General features: G+C 41.3%; 1 protein-coding gene across 2 annotated transcripts in view; it reads left to right on the top strand.

Annotated features, from left to right (window-relative positions):
• LOC133539128 (mineralocorticoid receptor-like) overlaps positions 1 to 19,031 on the top strand; it is a 249,890-nt gene that overhangs the window by 48,478 nt on the left and 182,381 nt on the right. The gene's annotated exons all lie outside the window — the stretch shown is intronic.

The following is a 19,031-nucleotide window of genomic DNA, read 5'->3' as shown; positions in this document are numbered from 1 at the left end:
AATACAATGATTTGCAAATCCTTTTCAAGCCATATTCTGTTGAATATGCTACAAAGACAACATATTTGATGTTCAAACTCATAAACTTTGTTTTTCTTTTGCAAATAATAATTAACTTAGAATTTCATGGCTGTAACACGTGCCCAAGTAGTTGGGAAAGGGCATGTTCACCACTGTGTTACATCACCTTTTCTTTTAACAACACTCAATAAACGTTTGGGAACTGAGGAAACTAATTGTTGAAGCTGTGAAAGTGGAATTCTTTCCCATTCTTGTTTTATGTAGAGCTTCAGTCCTTCAACAGTCCGGGGTCTCCGCTGTCGTATTTTACGCTTCATAATGCGCCACACATTTTCCATGGGAGACAGGTCCGGACTGCAGGCGGGCCAGGAAGGTACCCGCACTCTTTTTTTTACAAAGCCACGCTGTTGTAACGTGCTGAATGTGGCTTGGCATTGTCTTGCTGAAATAAGCAGGGGCGTCCATTAAAAGACGGCGCTTAGATGGCAGCATATGTTGTTCCAAAACCTGTATGTACCTTTCAGCATTAATGGTGCCTTCACAGATGTGTAAGTTACCCATGCCTTGGGCACTAATGCACCCCCATACCATCACACATGCTGGCTTTTCAACTTTGCGGCGAGAACAGTCTGGATGGTTTGTTCCCTTTTGGTCCGGATGACACGATGTCGAATATTTCCAAAAATAATTTGAAATGTGGACTCGTCAGACCACAGAACACTTTTCCACTTTGCATCAGTCCATCTTAGATGATCTCGGGCCCAGAGAAGCTGGCTGCGTTTCTGGATGTTGTTGATAAATGGCTTTTGCTTTGCATAGTAAAGCTTTAAATTGCACTTACAGATGTAGCGACCAACTGTATTTAGTGACAGTGTTCCTTAACCCATGTGGTGATATCCTTTAGAGATTGATGTCGGTTTTTGATACAGTGCCGTCTGAGGGATGGAAGGTCACGGTCATTCAATGTTGGTTTCCGGCCATGCCGCTTACGTGGAGTGATTTCTCCAGATTCTCTGAACCTTTTGATGATATTATGGAGCGTAGATGTTGAAATCCCTAAGTTTGTTACAATTGCACTTTGAGAAATGTTGTTCTTAAACTGTTTGACTATTTGCTCACGCAGTTGTGGACAAAGGGGTGTACCTCGCCCCATCCTTTCTTGTGAAAGACTGAGCATTTTTTGGGAAGCTGTTTTTATCCCCAATCATGGCACCCACCTGTTCCCAATTAGCCTGCACACCTGTGGGATGTTCCATATAAGTGTTTGATGAGCATTCTTCAACTTGATCAGTATTTATTGCCACCTTTCCCAACTTCTTCGTCACGTGTTGCTGGCATCAAATTCTAAAGTTAATGATTATTTGCAAAAAAAAATTAAATGTTTATGAGTTTGAACATCAAATATGTTGTCTTTGTAGCATATTCAACTGAATATGGCTTGAAAAGGATTTGCAAATCATTGTATTCTGTTTATATTTACATCTAACACAATTTCCCAACTCGTATGGAAACGGGGTTTGTAGAAGTGTGTACTTTGTGTTTCCACCAGTCCAGGGTCGTTAATACCAATCAGGCTGATGACATATTGAGGAGTTGTGTACTATATTTGTAGTCTGATACCATGTCTATAAACAGACAATATCACATCATATTGGGGTTGTCCCGATACCAATATTTTGCTACCAGTACCAAAATGCATTTTGATACTTTTTGATGTTTAAAAAAAAAAAAAAGGGGACAACAAAAAATGTCATTATTGGCTTTATTTTAACAAAAAATCTTAGGGTGCATTAAACATATGTTTATTATTGTAATTTAGTCCTTAAATAAAATAGTGTACATACTAGACAAGTTGTCTTTTAGTAGTAAGTAAACTAACAAAGACTTCTTATTTAGTATGCAGTAACATATTGTGTCATTTATACACCTATTATTTTGTACACATTATGAGGGACAAACTGTAAAAAAATATTATTTATACACTTGTTCATCTACTGTTAATATCTCCTTATTTTCTGTTTCAACATGTTCTATCTACACTTCTGTTAAAATGTAATAATCACTCATTCTTCTCTTCTTTGATACTTTAGTTTTGGATGATACCACAAATTGAGGTATCAATCCGATACCAAGTAGTTACAGGATAATACATATGAAAACAAAAAAAAAAAGGAATACGATTTTGTCACTATAAAAAAAAACATCGATGTAATCATAGTGGTATCGACTAGATACACTATTGTACTTGGTATCATTAGAGTGGATGTCAGGTGTAGATCCACCCATGGCGTTTGTTTACATTGGGACGCCGGTGAGCTATTGTATCCTCCTACGGTGTGTAGTGAAGCATGTTTAGCTATTCCTCGTCCTGCAGTGATAATGCTACTTGTAAGAAACGTACTTCATTTGTCGGGATGTAGACTTGGATTAATGATTTAGAAGTAGCTAAAACACAGCGGATGCACGTTAGCCGCCAGCTAGTTAGTTATGTCCTAAAGCACCTCTTCCTGAGGGTGTTTCAGTGTTATAACTTCAACTTCAACGTTAGTTTTTAGGGAAAAAAAACGTCCGTTCTCCCCTTTCTGTCTACACACTGTGTCTGCTTGTAAGTACTCCGTGATTGTGCGCTGCCGAACACGCTCCACTGCTCGTAAACCCGTCATGACGTGACGGCATGCCGCCATGCCCGTTAAGGAAATATAACAATACTATACTCGGTATACAAAGGTAAATGAAATAAAAAAGGTAATTTCCAAACGGATATGATTTGAAAAATAAAGTGTACCAAACTCTTCATAAAAAGTTAGGCTTTTGTCAGACGTGCTGTCACTTTGTCATCAAGTGTTAGAGCCTGCGTCATCATGTCCGAGCTGGCTCTCTTGTGCTCTCCCACTCAGACTTAAGGGATCATTTTAGATGACACATTAGATGGGTAGTGTCGTAGTTCTTACTCATCTGGTCGGGGCCTCCCTCCCTGCCTACATACTTATAGTACTTACTGTACCTACCTCCCTATAGCTACCAATCTGCCTACAGTACTTACCTACCTTCTGATAGCTACCAATCTACCTAGAGTACTTACCTACCTCCCTATAGCTACCAATCTGCCTACAGTACTTACCTACCTTCTGATAGCTACCAATCTACCTAGAGTACTTACCTACCTTCTGATAGCTACCAATCTGCCTACAGTACTTACCTACCTTCCTATAGCTACCTACCTACCTACCTACCTACCTACCTACCTACCTACCTACCTACCTACGGTACTTAACTACCTTCTGATAGCTACCAATCTACCTAGAGTACTTACCTACCTTCTGATAGCTACCAATCTGCCTACAGTACTTACCTACCTTCCTATAGCTACCTACCTACCTACCTACCTACCTACGGTACTTAACTACCTTCCTATAGCCACCAATCCTACCTCCCTATAGCTACCAATCTACCTACAGTACTTACGTACTTTCCTATAGCTACCAATCCTACCTCCCTATAGCTACCAATCTACCTACAGTACTTACGTACTTTCCTATAGCTACCAATCCTACCTCCCTATAGCTACCAATCTACCTACAGTACTTACCTACCTTCTGATAGCTACCAATCTACCTACAGTACTTACCTACCTTCTGATAGCTACCAATCTACCTAGAGTACTTACCTACCTTCTGATAGCTACCAATCTACCTAGAGTACTTACCTACCTTCTGATAGCTACCAATCTGCCTACAGTACTTACCTACCTTCCTATAGCTACCTACCTACCTACCTACCTACCTACCTACCTACCTACCTACCTACGGTACTTAACTACCTTCTGATAGCTACCAATCTACCTAGAGTACTTACCTACCTTCTGATAGCTACCAATCTGCCTACAGTACTTACCTACCTTCCTATAGCTACCTACCTACCTACCTACCTACCTACGGTACTTAACTACCTTCCTATAGCCACCAATCCTACCTCCCTATAGCTACCAATCTACCTACAGTACTTACGTACTTTCCTATAGCTACCAATCCTACCTCCCTATAGCTACCAATCTACCTACAGTACTTACCTACCTTCTGATAGCTACCAATCTACCTAGAGTACTTACCTACCTTCTGATAGCTACCAATCTGCCTACAGTACTTACCTACCTTCCTATAGCTACCTACCTACCTACCTACCTACCTACCTACCTACGGTACTTAACTACCTTCCTATAGCCACCAATCCTACCTCCCTATAGCTACCAATCTACCTACAGTACTTACGTACTTTCCTATAGCTACCAATCCTACCTCCCTATAGCTACCAATCTACCTAGAGTACTTACCTACCTTCTGATAGCTACCAATCTACCTAGAGTACTTACCTACCTTCTGATAGCTACCAATCTGCCTACAGTACTTACCTACCTTCCTATAGTTACCTACCTACCTACCTACCTACCTACCTACGGTACTTAACTACCTTCCTATAGCCACCAATCCTACCTCCCTATAGCTACCAATCTACCTACAGTACTTACGTACTTTCCTATAGCTACCAATCGTACCTCCCTATAGCTACCAATCTACCTACAGTACTTACCTACCTTCTGATAGCTACCAATCTACCTAGAGTACTTACCTACCTTCTGATAGCTACCAATCTGCCTACAGTACTTACCTACCTTCCTATAGCTACCTACCTACCTACCTACCTACCTACGGTACTTAACTACCTTCCTATAGCCACCAATCCTACCTCCCTATAGCTACCAATCTACCTACAGTACTTACGTACTTTCCTATAGCTACCAATCCTACCTCCCTATAGCTACCAATCTACCTAGAGTACTTACCTACCTTCTGATAGCTACCAATCTACCTAGAGTACTTACCTACCTTCTGATAGCTACCAATCTGCCTACAGTACTTACCTACCTTCCTATAGCTAGCTACCTACCTACCTACCTACCTACCTACGGTACTTAACTACCTTCCTATAGCCACCAATCCTACCTCCCTATAGCTACCAATCTACCTACAGTACTTACGTACTTTCCTATAGCTACCAATCCTACCTCCCTATAGCTAAAATTCTACCTACAGTACTTACCTACCTTCTGATAGCTACCAATCTACCTAGAGTACTTCCCTACCTTCTGATAGCTACCAATCTGCCTACAGTACTTACCTACCTTCCTATAGCTACCTACCTACCTACCTACCTACGGTACTTAACTACCTTCCTATAGCCACCAATCCTACCTCCCTATAGCTACCAATCTACCTACAGTACTTACATACTTTCCTATAGCTACCAATCCTACCTCCCTATAGCTACCAATCTACCTACAGTACTTACCTACCTTCTGATAGCTACCAATCTACCTAGAGTACTTACCTACCTTCTGATAGCTACCAATCTGCCTACAGTACTTACCTACCTTCCTATAGCTACCTACCTACCTACCTACCTACCTACGGTACTTAACTACCTTCCTATAGCCACCAATCCTACCTCCCTATAGCTACCAATCTACCTACAGTACTTACCTACTTTCCTATAGCTACCAATCCTACCTCCCTATAGCTACCAATCTACCTACAGTACTTACCTACCTTCTGATAGCTACCAATCTGCCTACAGTACTTACCTACCTTCCTATAGCTACCTACCTACCTACCTACCTGCGGTACTTAACTACATTCCTATAGCTACCAATCCTACTTCCCTATAGATACCAATCTACCTAGAGTACTTACCTACCTTTTGATAATTACCAATCTACCTACAGTACTTACCTACTTTCCTATAGTGACCTACCTACCTACCTACCTACCTACCTACCTACCTACCTACGGTACTTAACTACCTTCCTATAGCCACCAATCCTACCTCCCTATAGCTACCAATCTACCTACAGTACTTACGTACTTTCATATAGCTAGCAATCCTACCTCCCTATAGATACCAATCAACCTATAGTACTTACCTACCTTTTGATAATTACCAATCTACCTACAATACTTACCTACCTTCCTAAGGTTACCAATCTACCTACAGTACTTACCTACCTTCCTATAGTTACCAATCTACCTACAGTACTTACCTACCTTCCTATAGCTTCCATCTACCTACAATACTTACCCACTTTCTTATAGCTACCAATCTACAGTAGATACCTACCGTCCTATAGCTACCAATATACCTACAGTACTTACCTACTTTCCCATAGCTACCAAGCTACCTACAGTACTTACCTACCATCCTATAGCTACCAATCTGCCTACTGTACTTACCTACCGTCCTGTAGCTACCAATCTACCTACAGTACTTACCTACCTTCCTATAGTTACCAATCTACCTACAGTACTTACCTACCTTCCTATAGCTTCCATCTACCTACAATACTTACCTACTTTCGTATAGCTACCAATCTACAGTAGATACCTACCGTCCTATAGCTACCAATATACCTACAGTACTTACCTACTTTCCCATAGCTACCAAGCTACCTACAGTACTTACCTACCATCCTATAGCTACTAATCTGCCTACTGTACTTACCTACCGTCCTGTAGCTACCAATCTACCTACAGTACTTACCTACCTTCCTATAGTTACCAATCTACCTACAGTACTCACCTACCGTCCTGTAGCTACCAATCTACCTACAGTACTTACCCACCATCCTATAGCTTCCATCTACCTACAGTACTTACCTACCTTCTGATAGCTACCAATCTACCTACAGTACTTATCCACCATCCTATAGCTTCCATCTACCTACAGTACTTACCTACTTTCTTATAGCTACCAAACTACAGTAGACACGTACCGTCCTATAGCTACCAATATATTTACAGTACTTACCTACTTTTCTATAGCTACAAATCTACTTACAGTACTTATCTACATTCCTATAGCTACCATTCTACCTACAGTACTTACCTACCTTCCTATAGCTACCAATCTACCTACAGTAACTACCTACCTTCCTATAGCTACAATTTACCTACAGTACTTACCTACCTTCCTATAGCTATTATTCTGACTACAGTACTTACCTACCTTTCTTTAGCTACCATTCCACCTACAGTACTTATCTACCTTCCTATAGCTACCAATCTACCTACAGTACTTGCCTACTACCCTATGTATACCAATAGGGTATACATAGGGTATACATAGCTACCATTCGAACTACAGTACTTACCTACCGTCCTATAGCTGCCAATCTGCCTACAGTACTTACCTACCATCCTGTAGCTACCAATCTACCTACAGTACTTACCCACTATCCTATAGCTACCAATCTACCTACAGTACTTACCTACCGTCCTATGGCTACTTATCTACCTACAGTACCTACCTACCGTCCTATAGCTACCATTCTAACTACAGTCCTCACCTATCGTCCTGTAGCTACCAATCTACCTACATTACTCACCTACCGTCCTGTAGCTACCAATCTACCTACAGTACAGTATATATCTACCTTCTTATAGCTACCAATCTACCTACAGTACTTACCTTTCTTCCTATAGCTACCAATCTACTTACATTACTTACCTACCATCCTAAAGCTACCAATCTACCTATAGTACTTACCTACCTTCCTATAGCTACCAATCTACCTACTTTCCTCTACCTACCTACTTTCCTCTACCTACCTACCTACCTACCTACCTACCTACATGCAAGTTGACAATTCCAACTAGACAAGATCCTACCTTCCCCCCCTCCGATATTCAACATTTGTGTGAAGCGCTTGGTTTATGTGCCGTGGCTGTTGGCTTAGCGCGTAGCCGGGGGGGGGGGGGTTAGCATGTGTGCATTTGCTCTCAGGGACACACCAAGCAAATACACTTTGGGGTGGGGGACACTTCAAACAACGTAGCGTTCATCTGCTTTTTCCTGATCAACCTGGGTTAACTAACCCAGTTTGAAGTAGAAATTCACGTTTGGAGACGACCACAATTTATTAGGGGGGTTTACGTTTAGGGTTTGATGCTACCCATTCCGATACCGATCATCCTAGAGCAAGATCGGTCAATATCGATAACCGGTATTAACAGTTATTATTTGTTTTAATTAATGGTGAGTGCTAATGACAGTTGTACGGTATAGCCTGTTTCCGCAGCAAGAGGACAAGTTTATGGGTTAGGGTTAGGGTTAGAGAGTTAGGGTTAGAGGGTTAGGGTTAGAGGGTTAGAAGGTTAGGGTTAGAGAGTTAGGGTTAGAGGGTTAGAGAGTTAGGGTTAGAGAATTAGGGTTAGAGGGTTAGAGAGTTAGGGTTAGAGCAGGGGTAGGGAACCTATGGCTCTAGAGCCAGATGTGACTCTTTTGATGACTGCATCTGGCTCTCAGATAAATCTTAGTTGACATTGCTTAACACGATAAATAAATAATAAATACACTGGTTGAATAAATAATAAATACACTGGTAATCACAGTGTTAAAAATAATGTATTATAAAATTTATAAAACATTCTCATGCATCCATCGTTTTCTACCGCACCTGTTCAAAAAGTTGCATAAATGGGAAGAATAATTAAATTTATTATTGGTTACCTTCAGAATAAACATGTTATTAAAACGAATAAGATACCTATTATACTCTAAAAATGTTGGTCTTACTTAAAAATGCATGCATTAAGTTGAATTCAGTGTTAAAAAATATTATATGGCTCTCAGGGAAAATTTTTAAAACATATTTGGCTTTTATGGCTCTCTCAGCCAAAAAGGTTCCCGACCCCTGGGTTAGAGGGTTAGGGTTAAAGAGTTAGAGGGTTAGGGTTAGAGAGTTAGAGGGTTAGGGTTAAAGAGTTAGAGGGTTTGGGTTACGGTTAGGTATAAAGAAAGATTTGGTTAGGGTTGGGGTTAGGGTTAGGCATAAAGAAAAATAGTTTGTTAGGGTTAAGGCTAAGGGTTGGGGTTGGGCGATAGAAAAGAGTGAAAAAAGAAGAAGATAAGAAGGGTGTGCACGGTCCGTCTATGGGCCAACGGGCACGCACTCACGTCTCGCTAAGGGTTAGGGTAAGGTATAAAAAAAAAGTTGGTTGGGGCTAAGGATTAGGGTCAGAGTTATTGTTAGAGGGTTAGGCATAAATACAAACATAGTTGTTAGGGTTAAGGCTAAGAGTTGGGGTGGGGTGATAGAAAAGAGTGAAAAAAGAAGAAGATGAGAAGGGTGTGCACGGTCCGTCTATGGTCCAACGGGCTCGCACTCACGTCTCGTTAAGGGTTAGGGTAAGGTATAAAAAAAAAGTTGGTTGGGGCTAAGGGTTAGGGTCAGAGTTATTGTTAGAGGGTTAGGCATAAATACAAACATAGTTGTTAGGGTTAAGGCTAAGAGTTGGGGTGGGGTGATAGAAAAGAGTGAAAAAAGAAGAAGATAAGAAGGGTGTGCACGGTCCGTCTATGGTCCAACGGGCTCGCACTCACGTCTCGTTAAGGGTTAGGGTAAGGTATAAAAAAAAAGTTGGTTGGGGCTAAGGGTTAGGGTCAGGGTTATTGTTAGAGGGTTAGGCATAAATAAAAAAACTGTTGGTTAGGGTTAAGGCTAAGAGTTGGGGTGGGGTGATAGAAAAGAGTGAAAAAAGAAGAAGATAAGAAGGGTGTGCACGGTCTGTCTATGGTCCAACGGGCTCGCACTCACGTCTCGTTAAGGGTTAGGGTAAGGCATAAAAAAAAAGTTGGTTGGGGCTAAGGGTTAGGGTCAGGGTTATTGTTAGAGGGTTAGGCATAAATACAAACATAGTTGCTTCGGGTTAAGGCTAAGAGTTGGGGTGGGGTGATAGAAAAGAGTGAAAAAGAAGAAGATAAGAAGGGTGTGCACGGTCCGTCTATGGTCCAACGGGCTCGCACTCACGTCTCGTTAAGGGTTAGGGTAAGGCATAAAAAAAAAAGTTGGTTGGGGCTAAGGGTTAGGGTCAGGGTTATTGTTAGAGGGTTAGGTATAAATAAAAACATAGTTGGTTAGGGTTAAGGCTAAGAGTTGGGGTGGGGTGATAGAAAAGAGTGAAAAAAGAAGAAGATGAGAAGGGTGTGCACGGTCCGTCTATGGGCCAACGGGCTCGCACTCACGTCTCGTTAAGGGTTAGGGTAAGGTATGAAAAAAAAAAGTTGGTTGGGGCTAAGGGTTAGGGTCAGGGTTATTGTTAGAGGGTTAGGCATAAATAAATACAAACATAGTTGGTTAGGGTTAAGGCTAAGAGTTGGGGTGGGGTGATAGAAAAGAGTGAAAAAAGAAGAAGATGAGAAGGGTGTGCACGGTCCGTCTATGGTCCAACGGGCTCGCACTCACGTCTCGTTAAGGGTTAGGGTAAGGTATAAAAAAAAAGTTGGTTGGGGCTAAGGGTTAGGGTCAGGGTTATTGTTAGAGGGTTAGGCATAAATACAAACATAGTCGGTTAGGGTTAAGGCTAAGAGTTGGGGTGGGGTGATAGAAAAGAGTGAAAAAAGAAGAAGATAAGAAGGGTGTGCACGGTCCGTCTATGGTCCAACGGGCTCGCACTCACGTCTCGTTAAGGGTTAGGGTAAGGTATAAAAAAAAAGTTGGTTGGGGCTAAGGGTTAGGGTCAGGGTTATTGTTAGAGGGTTAGGCATAAATAAAAAACTGTTGGTTCGGGTTAAGGCTAAGAGTTGGGGTGGGGAGATAGAAAAGAGTTAAAAAAGAAGAAGATAAGAAGGGTGCGCACGGTCCGTCTATGGTCCAACGGGCTCGCACTCACGTCTCGTTAAGGGTTAGGGTAAGGCATAAAAAAAAAAAGTTGGTTGGGGCTAAGGGTTAGGGTCAGGGTTATTGTTAAAGGGTTAGGCATAAATACAAACATAGTTGGTTAGGGTTAAGGCTAAGAGTTGGGGTGGGGTGATAGAAAAGAGTGAAAAAAGAAGAAGATAAGAAGGGTGTGCACGGTCCGTCTATGGTCCAACGGGCTCGCACTCACGTCTCGTTAAGGGTTAGGGTAAGGTATAAAAAAAAAAGTTGGTTGGGGCTAAGGGTTAGGGTCAGGGTTATTGTTAGAGGGTTAGGCATAAATACAAACATAGTTGGTTAGGGTTAAGGCTAAGAGTTGGGGTGGGGTGATAGAAAAGAGTGAAAAAAGAAGAAGATAAGAAGGGTGTGCACGGTCCGTCTATGGTCCAACGGTCTCGTTAAGGGTTGGGGTTAGAAGAAGTAATCTGTGTTTTTTTTAATCAATTCATTTGACGAAACAATTACGTTACAATTGTCCATTAATAAGTAAAAAGTCAAGGGCGGTCATGGCATGTTTTACATATATTGGGTTAGGGTTAACCCTAACCCTAACCCAATGTTTCTTTTCAATAAAAGTGTTGATTTTGAATGGAGATCCGTTTGTTTTGAATGGAGAATTGATTCCGAATCCAATCATCCCCCCCAGGAATTGAATCAAATTGTATCACGAGGTGCCCGCATCATAGAATATACATCAGGTTAAGGTCATGTGTACTTTCAATCAAGCTCTCTTGCCAAGATGAATTTTGAGAGGAATTTCTCCCACAGGTTTAACATGATTGGCCACTTCTTCTTCTCGTGCAAGTCACACATCATACACAGGATGCAAATCTAATGCTTGGCGGTAGAACCGGTTTCTCTGGCTGGGCTGAATACCTTGTCTGGTGTTTAAGTACGATCAGGCGGGGAGGAAGGTTTTCAGAGGCAGCCGTTGCCTCGTTCCAGCCTATCCTTCAATTAAAAAAGGAAATCATTAGTTCATGCCAGCAGTTGTTGATTTTTGGGCTCCAGTGGTGAAGACCTGAACTCTCCGGTAACCATTGACCTCTTGAAATGTCTTTTTTTTTTTTGTCAAATATTGAATGTATAGTCCCTTTCAAGCACATTTCATGAGGCGTATCAGAGTCCTTACAAGAGATCCAGCAAAGTGAGGCATTGCCGTGTCGCACAGTGACTCAGCTCTCTATGACCAGATCATTCTTGTAGATGCGTGACAAGGTCTAGTGTGAGGGTCTCACACTTCTTTTGGTCAAGGGCCACATTGCAGTTAGGGCTGCTCTTAGAGGGCCGCTTGTCACAGCCAATAATATATGAATTTGCTTATATATTTGAATATTCTATTTTTTATTTTCTATGCACACTGTAATTAGGACCTTTTTTTAATATGTCGATATTTTTAGGCCGTATCGTGATACACATATATATCTGGATATTTTGCCTTAGCCTTGAATGAACGCTTGATGCATATAATCACAGCAGTATGATGATTCTATGTGTCTACATTCAAACATTCTTCTTCATACTGCATTCAGATATACTACTTTTAAACTTTCATGCAGAGAAGGAAATCACAACTAAGTCAATTGACCAAAACTGTATTTATTAAACAGTTATTAACAGGTGACTTTTCAAATGATGCTACATATTAGCAGTAATGCTACTTCTGGTAGCAACGCTTGTGCCCCACACTTGACAAATTAAAGTTATCTGTTCAACATCTTCCCGCTTGAAGCCAAACCACCGCCAGACCTCCTGCTGTTTTTCTTGGGAATTAATACTTCCTCCATTTCTTACCAGATTTGCACCTTTCTTTCTCTCATATTACCACTCGCACCACCTGCCACTGCTAACTTTACCTCTCTGCTCGGCGAGGGTGTCTGACGTTGCACATGCGACAGTATGTGACGTATGTAAGAAGGTGCGTTTGTTTTATCTCTCTGTGAGGCGAGACAAGAAATAGTGAGAAAAGCCTTAAGTCAGGGGAGTCCAAACTTTTTCCACTGAGGGCCGTACACTATATATATATATATATATATATATATATATATATATATTGCATTAAAAAACAATGCAATATATATATATATATATATATATATATATATATATATTTCGGTGGAATGAGTTAAAAACAAGGCCGAATAGTGGCGTGTGACGCAATTTTTTGACGCGGTGACGCAATCAACCAACGTGCAGTGACGTTGGGATATGTTGTGTACCTGTATAAGTGTATGAGGTTACAAGCACACACTTATTGAGATTTAGTGGGGCCTCTGTTTACATTATTAGCCTGTTGTGTAGGCTACCTGTATAAGTGTATGAGGTTACATGCACACACTTAATTGAGATTTACTTGAGCCTTCTGTTTACATTATTAGCCTGTTGTGTAGGCTACCTGTATAAGTGTATGAGGTTACAAGCACACACTTAATTGAGATTTACTTGAGCCTTCTGTTTACATTATTAGCATATCTACTGTGGCTAAGCAGACTTTTGCCAAAAGGACAATAATTATTTTGTTGTTGGTTTATCCACTTTAATGCACTTTATTTTTTTTTGGAATGCATGTTTTGTTTGAAGGCCTAATATAAATGAAAAACTTTGTCCTTTTTTTGAAAAGCAAAGGCTAGTGGAATATTTAAAAAATTTCAATATTCAATAAAAAATTACTTTATTTGAAAAACATGTCTAAATATTTATTCTAGGCTATTTATGCAATATAAAAAAAATTGTGAAAAACTGCCTTCATTATTCGGTATTTGGTATTCGGCCAAGCGTTTAAGTTTTATTCGGCTTCGGCCACAAATTTTCATTTCGGTGCATCCCTAATATATATATATATATATATATATATATATATATATATATATATATATATATATATATATAGGCCTCCACTCAGTTACGATCCCGGGGACCCCAAAGGGTTTTGATCCAAAAAAATATTAAAAATGCGTCATTATTCAGTATTACTATTTTCACTATTATTCAAGTTTTAAATCCCTAGATCAACATTGGAAAAAAAATGGAAAAAACACAAATTATTTAATATTTTCACCTAATAACTTTTTTGGGGTGGAATATTTGAGATTATATAATAATTGGAGCCTTAATTTGGGATTTTGATTCATTATTATTTTTTGAGCTATGACACTTAAAAAAAAAAATCACACTAAAATAATTGGGGATCCGAAAGTGTCCTACTCATTAAAGTGTTAAAAAATAAGTTATTTTTTTTTACTGTTTACTTTTAGCACAATAATCTCGAGATCAACCTCAGATATATCCGTCAATTTTAAGTTTAATTGTTGTTTACGTTTTTTGTTCGTTTGTTTTAGGCCCTTCTTTAAAAAAAAATCTCTGTTTTTTGTATGGCAAAACACAAAATATGCAACATTTCCCCCCAAAATATATCAAAGTGTAATATTTAATGTGACATAATTTGAGCCTTCAATGGGTCAATAATTCAAAATGACATTGATTTTGATTCATTATTATTTTTTAAAGAAAGAAGCAGCCTGCATGGCAGCTTCGTGTTATTAAAGCATTGCAAACTTTTCTTGTTACATTTCACCTGTTTGCTTTTTTACATCAGTTTTTACCTTTTTTAATTTTTTCCAATTGTATTTTTAAAATGTGCCGTGGGGCCGTTAAAAAAAGACCCCCGGGCCGCACTTTGGACACCCCAACCTTAAGTCTAACACCTGCATATATCGCCCAGTCCTGCAGTAACAAATACACTTAATATGCAAAGATAAGGTACCTTAGTGACGCATATTTTTCCCATGCCTTGAGTTTGACTGACTTATAACGTCAGACAATTGCTTCCAACCCAACAGGACGAGAGAATTTAGTCAGCGGTGTTAAAGGGGAACATTATCACAATTTCAAAAGGGTTAAAAACAATAAAAATCAGTTCCCAGTGGCTTGTTGTATTTTTTGAAGTTTTTTTCAAAATTTCACCGGTCTCGGAATATCCCAAAATAAAGCTTTAAAGTGCCTTATTTTCGCTCTCTTCGAATCCACTATCCATTTCCCTGTGACGTCACACAGTGCTGCCAATGTAAACAAACAATGGGAATACCACAGCAAGATATAGCGACATTAGCTCGGATTCAAACTCGGATTTCAGTGATTTAAGCGATTCAACAGATTACGCATGTATTGAAACAGATGGTTGGAGTATGAAAGTATTGAAGAAGAAACTGAAGCTATTGAGCTATTCATAGCCATAGCATGGCCGAATAGCTGCGTTAGCATCGCCGGTAAAATGTGCGGACCAAACGATCAGGACTTTCGCATCTTTTGACACTGGAGCAACTTAAATCCGTTGATTGGTAAGTGTTTGTTCCGCATTAAATGTGGGTGGAAGGAAACGTAATATAGTTGCAAATGCATCTACAGGTTATCCATACATCTCTGTGGCATGTCTGCTTTAGCACCGCCGGTAAATAGCATGTTAGCATCGATTAGCTGGTAGTCAACATCAACAAAACTCACCTTTTGTGATTTCGTTGACTATCGTTGCAAATGCATCTGCAGGTTATCCATACATCTCTGTTCCATGTCTGCCTTAGCATCGCCGGTAAAATGTGCGGACCAAACGATCAGGACTTTGGCATCTTTTGACACTGGAGCAACTTAAATCCGTTGATTGGTAAGTGTTTGTTCCGCATTAAATGTGGGTGGAAGGAAACGTAATATAGTTGCAAATGCATCTACAGGTTATCCATACATCTCTGTGCCATGTCTGCTTTAGCACCGCCGGTAAATAGCATGTTAGCATCGATTAGCTGGCAGTCAACATCAACAAAACTCACCTTTGTGATTTCGTTGACTATCGTTGCAAATGCATCTGCAGGTTATCCATACATCTCTGTTCCATGTCTGCCTTAGCATCGCCGGTAAAATGTGCGGACCAAACGATCAGGACTTTGGCATCTTTTGACACTGGAGCAACTTAAATCCGTTGATTGGTAAGTGTTTGTTCCGCATTAAATGTGGGTGGAAGGAAACGTAATATAGTTGCAAATGCATCTACAGGTTATCCATACATCTCTGTGCCATGTCTGCTTTAGCACCGCCGGTAAATAGCATGTTAGCATCGATTAGCTGGCAGTCAACATCAACAAAACTCACCTTTGTGATTTCGTTGACTATCGTTGCAAATGCATCTGCAGGTTATCCATACATCTCTGTGCCATGTCTGTCTTAGCATCGCCGGTCAAATGTGGAGACACTCTGGCACATTCAACGGGGGTCTGGCGGCAGACACTTTGGCATCTTGGGGCCAGTGGTGCAACTTGAATCCCTCCCTGTTAGTGTTGTTACACCCTCCGACAACACACCCACGAGGCATGATGTCTCCAAGGTTCCAAAAAATAGTCAAAAAAACGGAAAATAACAGAGCTGAGACCCGGTGTTTGTAATGTGTTGAAAATGAAAATGGTGGGTGTGTTACCTCGGCGACGTCACATTCTGACGTCATCGCCTCCAGAGTGATAAACACAAAGGCGTCTAATTCGCCAAAATTCACCCATTTAGAGTTCGGAAATCGGTAAAAAAGATAGATGGTCTTTTTTCTGCACCATCAAGGTATATATTGACGCTTACATAGGTCTGCTGATAATGTTCCCCTTTAAAACTGGCAACATATCGGAGCGGCCCCTCACACAGCCACTTAATGTACAGGTGTAGCGACACTGGTGTGACGTCAGATGGCGTCATTTGCCTCCAACACAACAGGTTGGGAGGACTGAGTCATTGGTGTTAAACTTCACAACATACCCCTTTCACACAGTCACTTCCTGCTAGGAGATGATCCAAAGTGCCGTCTGGTGTGATGGATAAAACTGCGTCTGAAAGGTTTTTTAGAGAGCGACAGTTTGCACCGGGATCTCCGTAGCCGAGTCCCAGCAATGCGGGAAAACTTTTGCACATTCCTAGTTCTGGTAACCAAAGGACTTTGACTTTGTCCCCACCATTACCAGCAAGATGGACAAAGCAATACTATCGGTGCACACCTTCCTCTGATACCGTCCCAGGGCTTTATCAATTTCCGAGTTAGGCCATTGTCTCTGTTGTGCAGCCCTTTGAGACACTCGTGATTTAGGGCTATATAAGTAAATACAGATTGATTGATTTGATATTTGGTACAACACACCCACACATGTCAAGTCATTTTCTGTGGAAAACTCCACATACCGTATATCCTTGAATTTCCGCCAGGGCGCTAATTAATTTAAAACCTCTTCTCACTCCAGCACTTACAAAGGCGTGCAGTAAAAAAGTGTGATGTAAGGATACAATCATGAAAAGCACATTTAATTAAAAAAAAAAACGTTATTATGGTCTTACCTTTACTTATAAGTGAAGTCCATGCGCAGCTCCTTCTGATCAAAAGCACCGATAACTTGTTTAGGGAAGTCTTCCTTATCTTTCTTCACTTATAAAAGTCTAACATAATAGTGAGAGTCCAGTCCATAGTGGGGCCATATTGGTTGCCATTTGCCTGCGCATGAAAGTGCTATATAAATATAGTTTAATTCACGGTGGCAGAGGGGTTAGTGCGTCTGCCTCACAATACGAAGGTCCTGCAGTCCTGGGTTCAAATCCAGGCTCGGGATCTTTCTGTGTGGAGTTTGCATGTTCTCCCCATGAATGCGTGGGTTCCCTCCGGGTACTCCGGCTTCCTCCCACTTCCAAAGACATGCACCTGGGGATAGGCTCCTCCCACCTCCAAAGACATGCACCTGGGGATAGGTTGATTGGCAACACTAAATTGGCCCTAGTGTGTGAATGTGAGTGTGAATGTTGTCTGTCTATCTGTGTTGGCCCTGCGATGAGGTGGCGACTTGTCCAGGGTGTACCCCGCCTTCCGCCCGATTGTAGCTGAAATAGGCGCCAGCGCCCCCCGCGACCCCTAAAGGAATAAGCGGTAGAAAATGGATGGATGGATGGATATTATTTTTTTATGTAGGGCGTAAAAGAAGACCTCTATTAGCTGCATTGTTAGCCACCTCTTGCTTGCCATACTTTACGACTTAGAATGCATACAAAAGGTATCAACCTGAAGTTGATATAGACATTTACTGTAAGCGTTACATAAAAAATGAAAATATTAACTAGGCTTATTTTTAACATGTTAATGATGGTGACAATTTATGGTTCCTGAGAGTCCTAAAGGTAAAAAAAAAAAAATCAATATATTTTGTTATGGTTTGAAAATGAAAAATACAGTACTCTGGAATGCCCTCCCGGTAACAGTTTGAGATGCTACCTCAGTAGAAGCATTTAAGTCTCACCTTAAAACTCATCTGTATACTCTAGCCTTTAAATAGACCTCCTTTTTAGACCAGTTGATCTGCCGCTTCTTTTCTTTCTCCTATGGCCCCCCCTCCCTTGTGGAGGGGGTCCGGTCCGATGACCATGGATGAAGTACTGGCTGTCCAGAGTCGAGACCCAGGATGGACCGCTCGTCGGGACCCAGGATGGACCGCTCGCCTGTATCGGTTGGGGACATCTCTACGCTGCTGATCCGCTTGAGATGGTTTCCTGTGGACGGGACTCTCGCTGCTGTCTTGGAGCCACTATGGATTGAACTTTCACAGTATCATGTTAGACCCGCTCGACATCCATTGCTTTCGGTCCCCTAGAGGGGGGCGGGTTGCCCACATCTGAGGTCCTCTCCAAGGTTTCTCATAGTCAGCATTGTCACTGGCGTCCCACTGTGGGCTATAGAGCGTTTTCCGTTCGGGCTCCAGTACTCTGGAATGCCCTCCCGGTAACAGTTCGAGATGCTACCTCAGTAGAAGCATTTAAGTCTCACCTTAAAACTCATCTGTATACTCTAGCCTTTAAATAGACCTCCTTTTTAGACCAGTTGATCTGCCGCTTCTTTTCTTTCTCCTATGTCCCCCCCTCCCTTGTGGAGGGGGTCCGGTCCGATGACCATGGATGAAGTACTGGCTGTCCAGAGTCGAGACCCAGGATGGACCGCTCGTCGGGACCCAGGATGGACCGCTCGCCTGTATCGGTTGGGGACATCTCTACGCTGCTGATCCGCTTGAGATGGTTTCCTGTGGACGGGACTCTCGCTGCTGTCTTGGAGCCACTATGGATTGAACTTTCACAGTATCATGTTAGACCCGCTCGACATCCATTGCTTTCGGTCCCCTAGAGGGGGGGGGTTGCCCACATCTGAGGTCCTCTCCAAGGTTTCTCATAGTCAGCATTGTCACTGGCGTCCCACTGGATGTGAATT

This window comes from Nerophis ophidion, linkage group LG20, assembly GCF_033978795.1.
Source record: "Nerophis ophidion isolate RoL-2023_Sa linkage group LG20, RoL_Noph_v1.0, whole genome shotgun sequence".
NCBI lineage: Eukaryota > Metazoa > Chordata > Actinopteri > Syngnathiformes > Syngnathidae > Nerophis > Nerophis ophidion.
The sequence above is the reverse complement of the archived record's forward strand: the minus strand, read 5'-3'. Positions and strand labels throughout refer to the sequence as shown.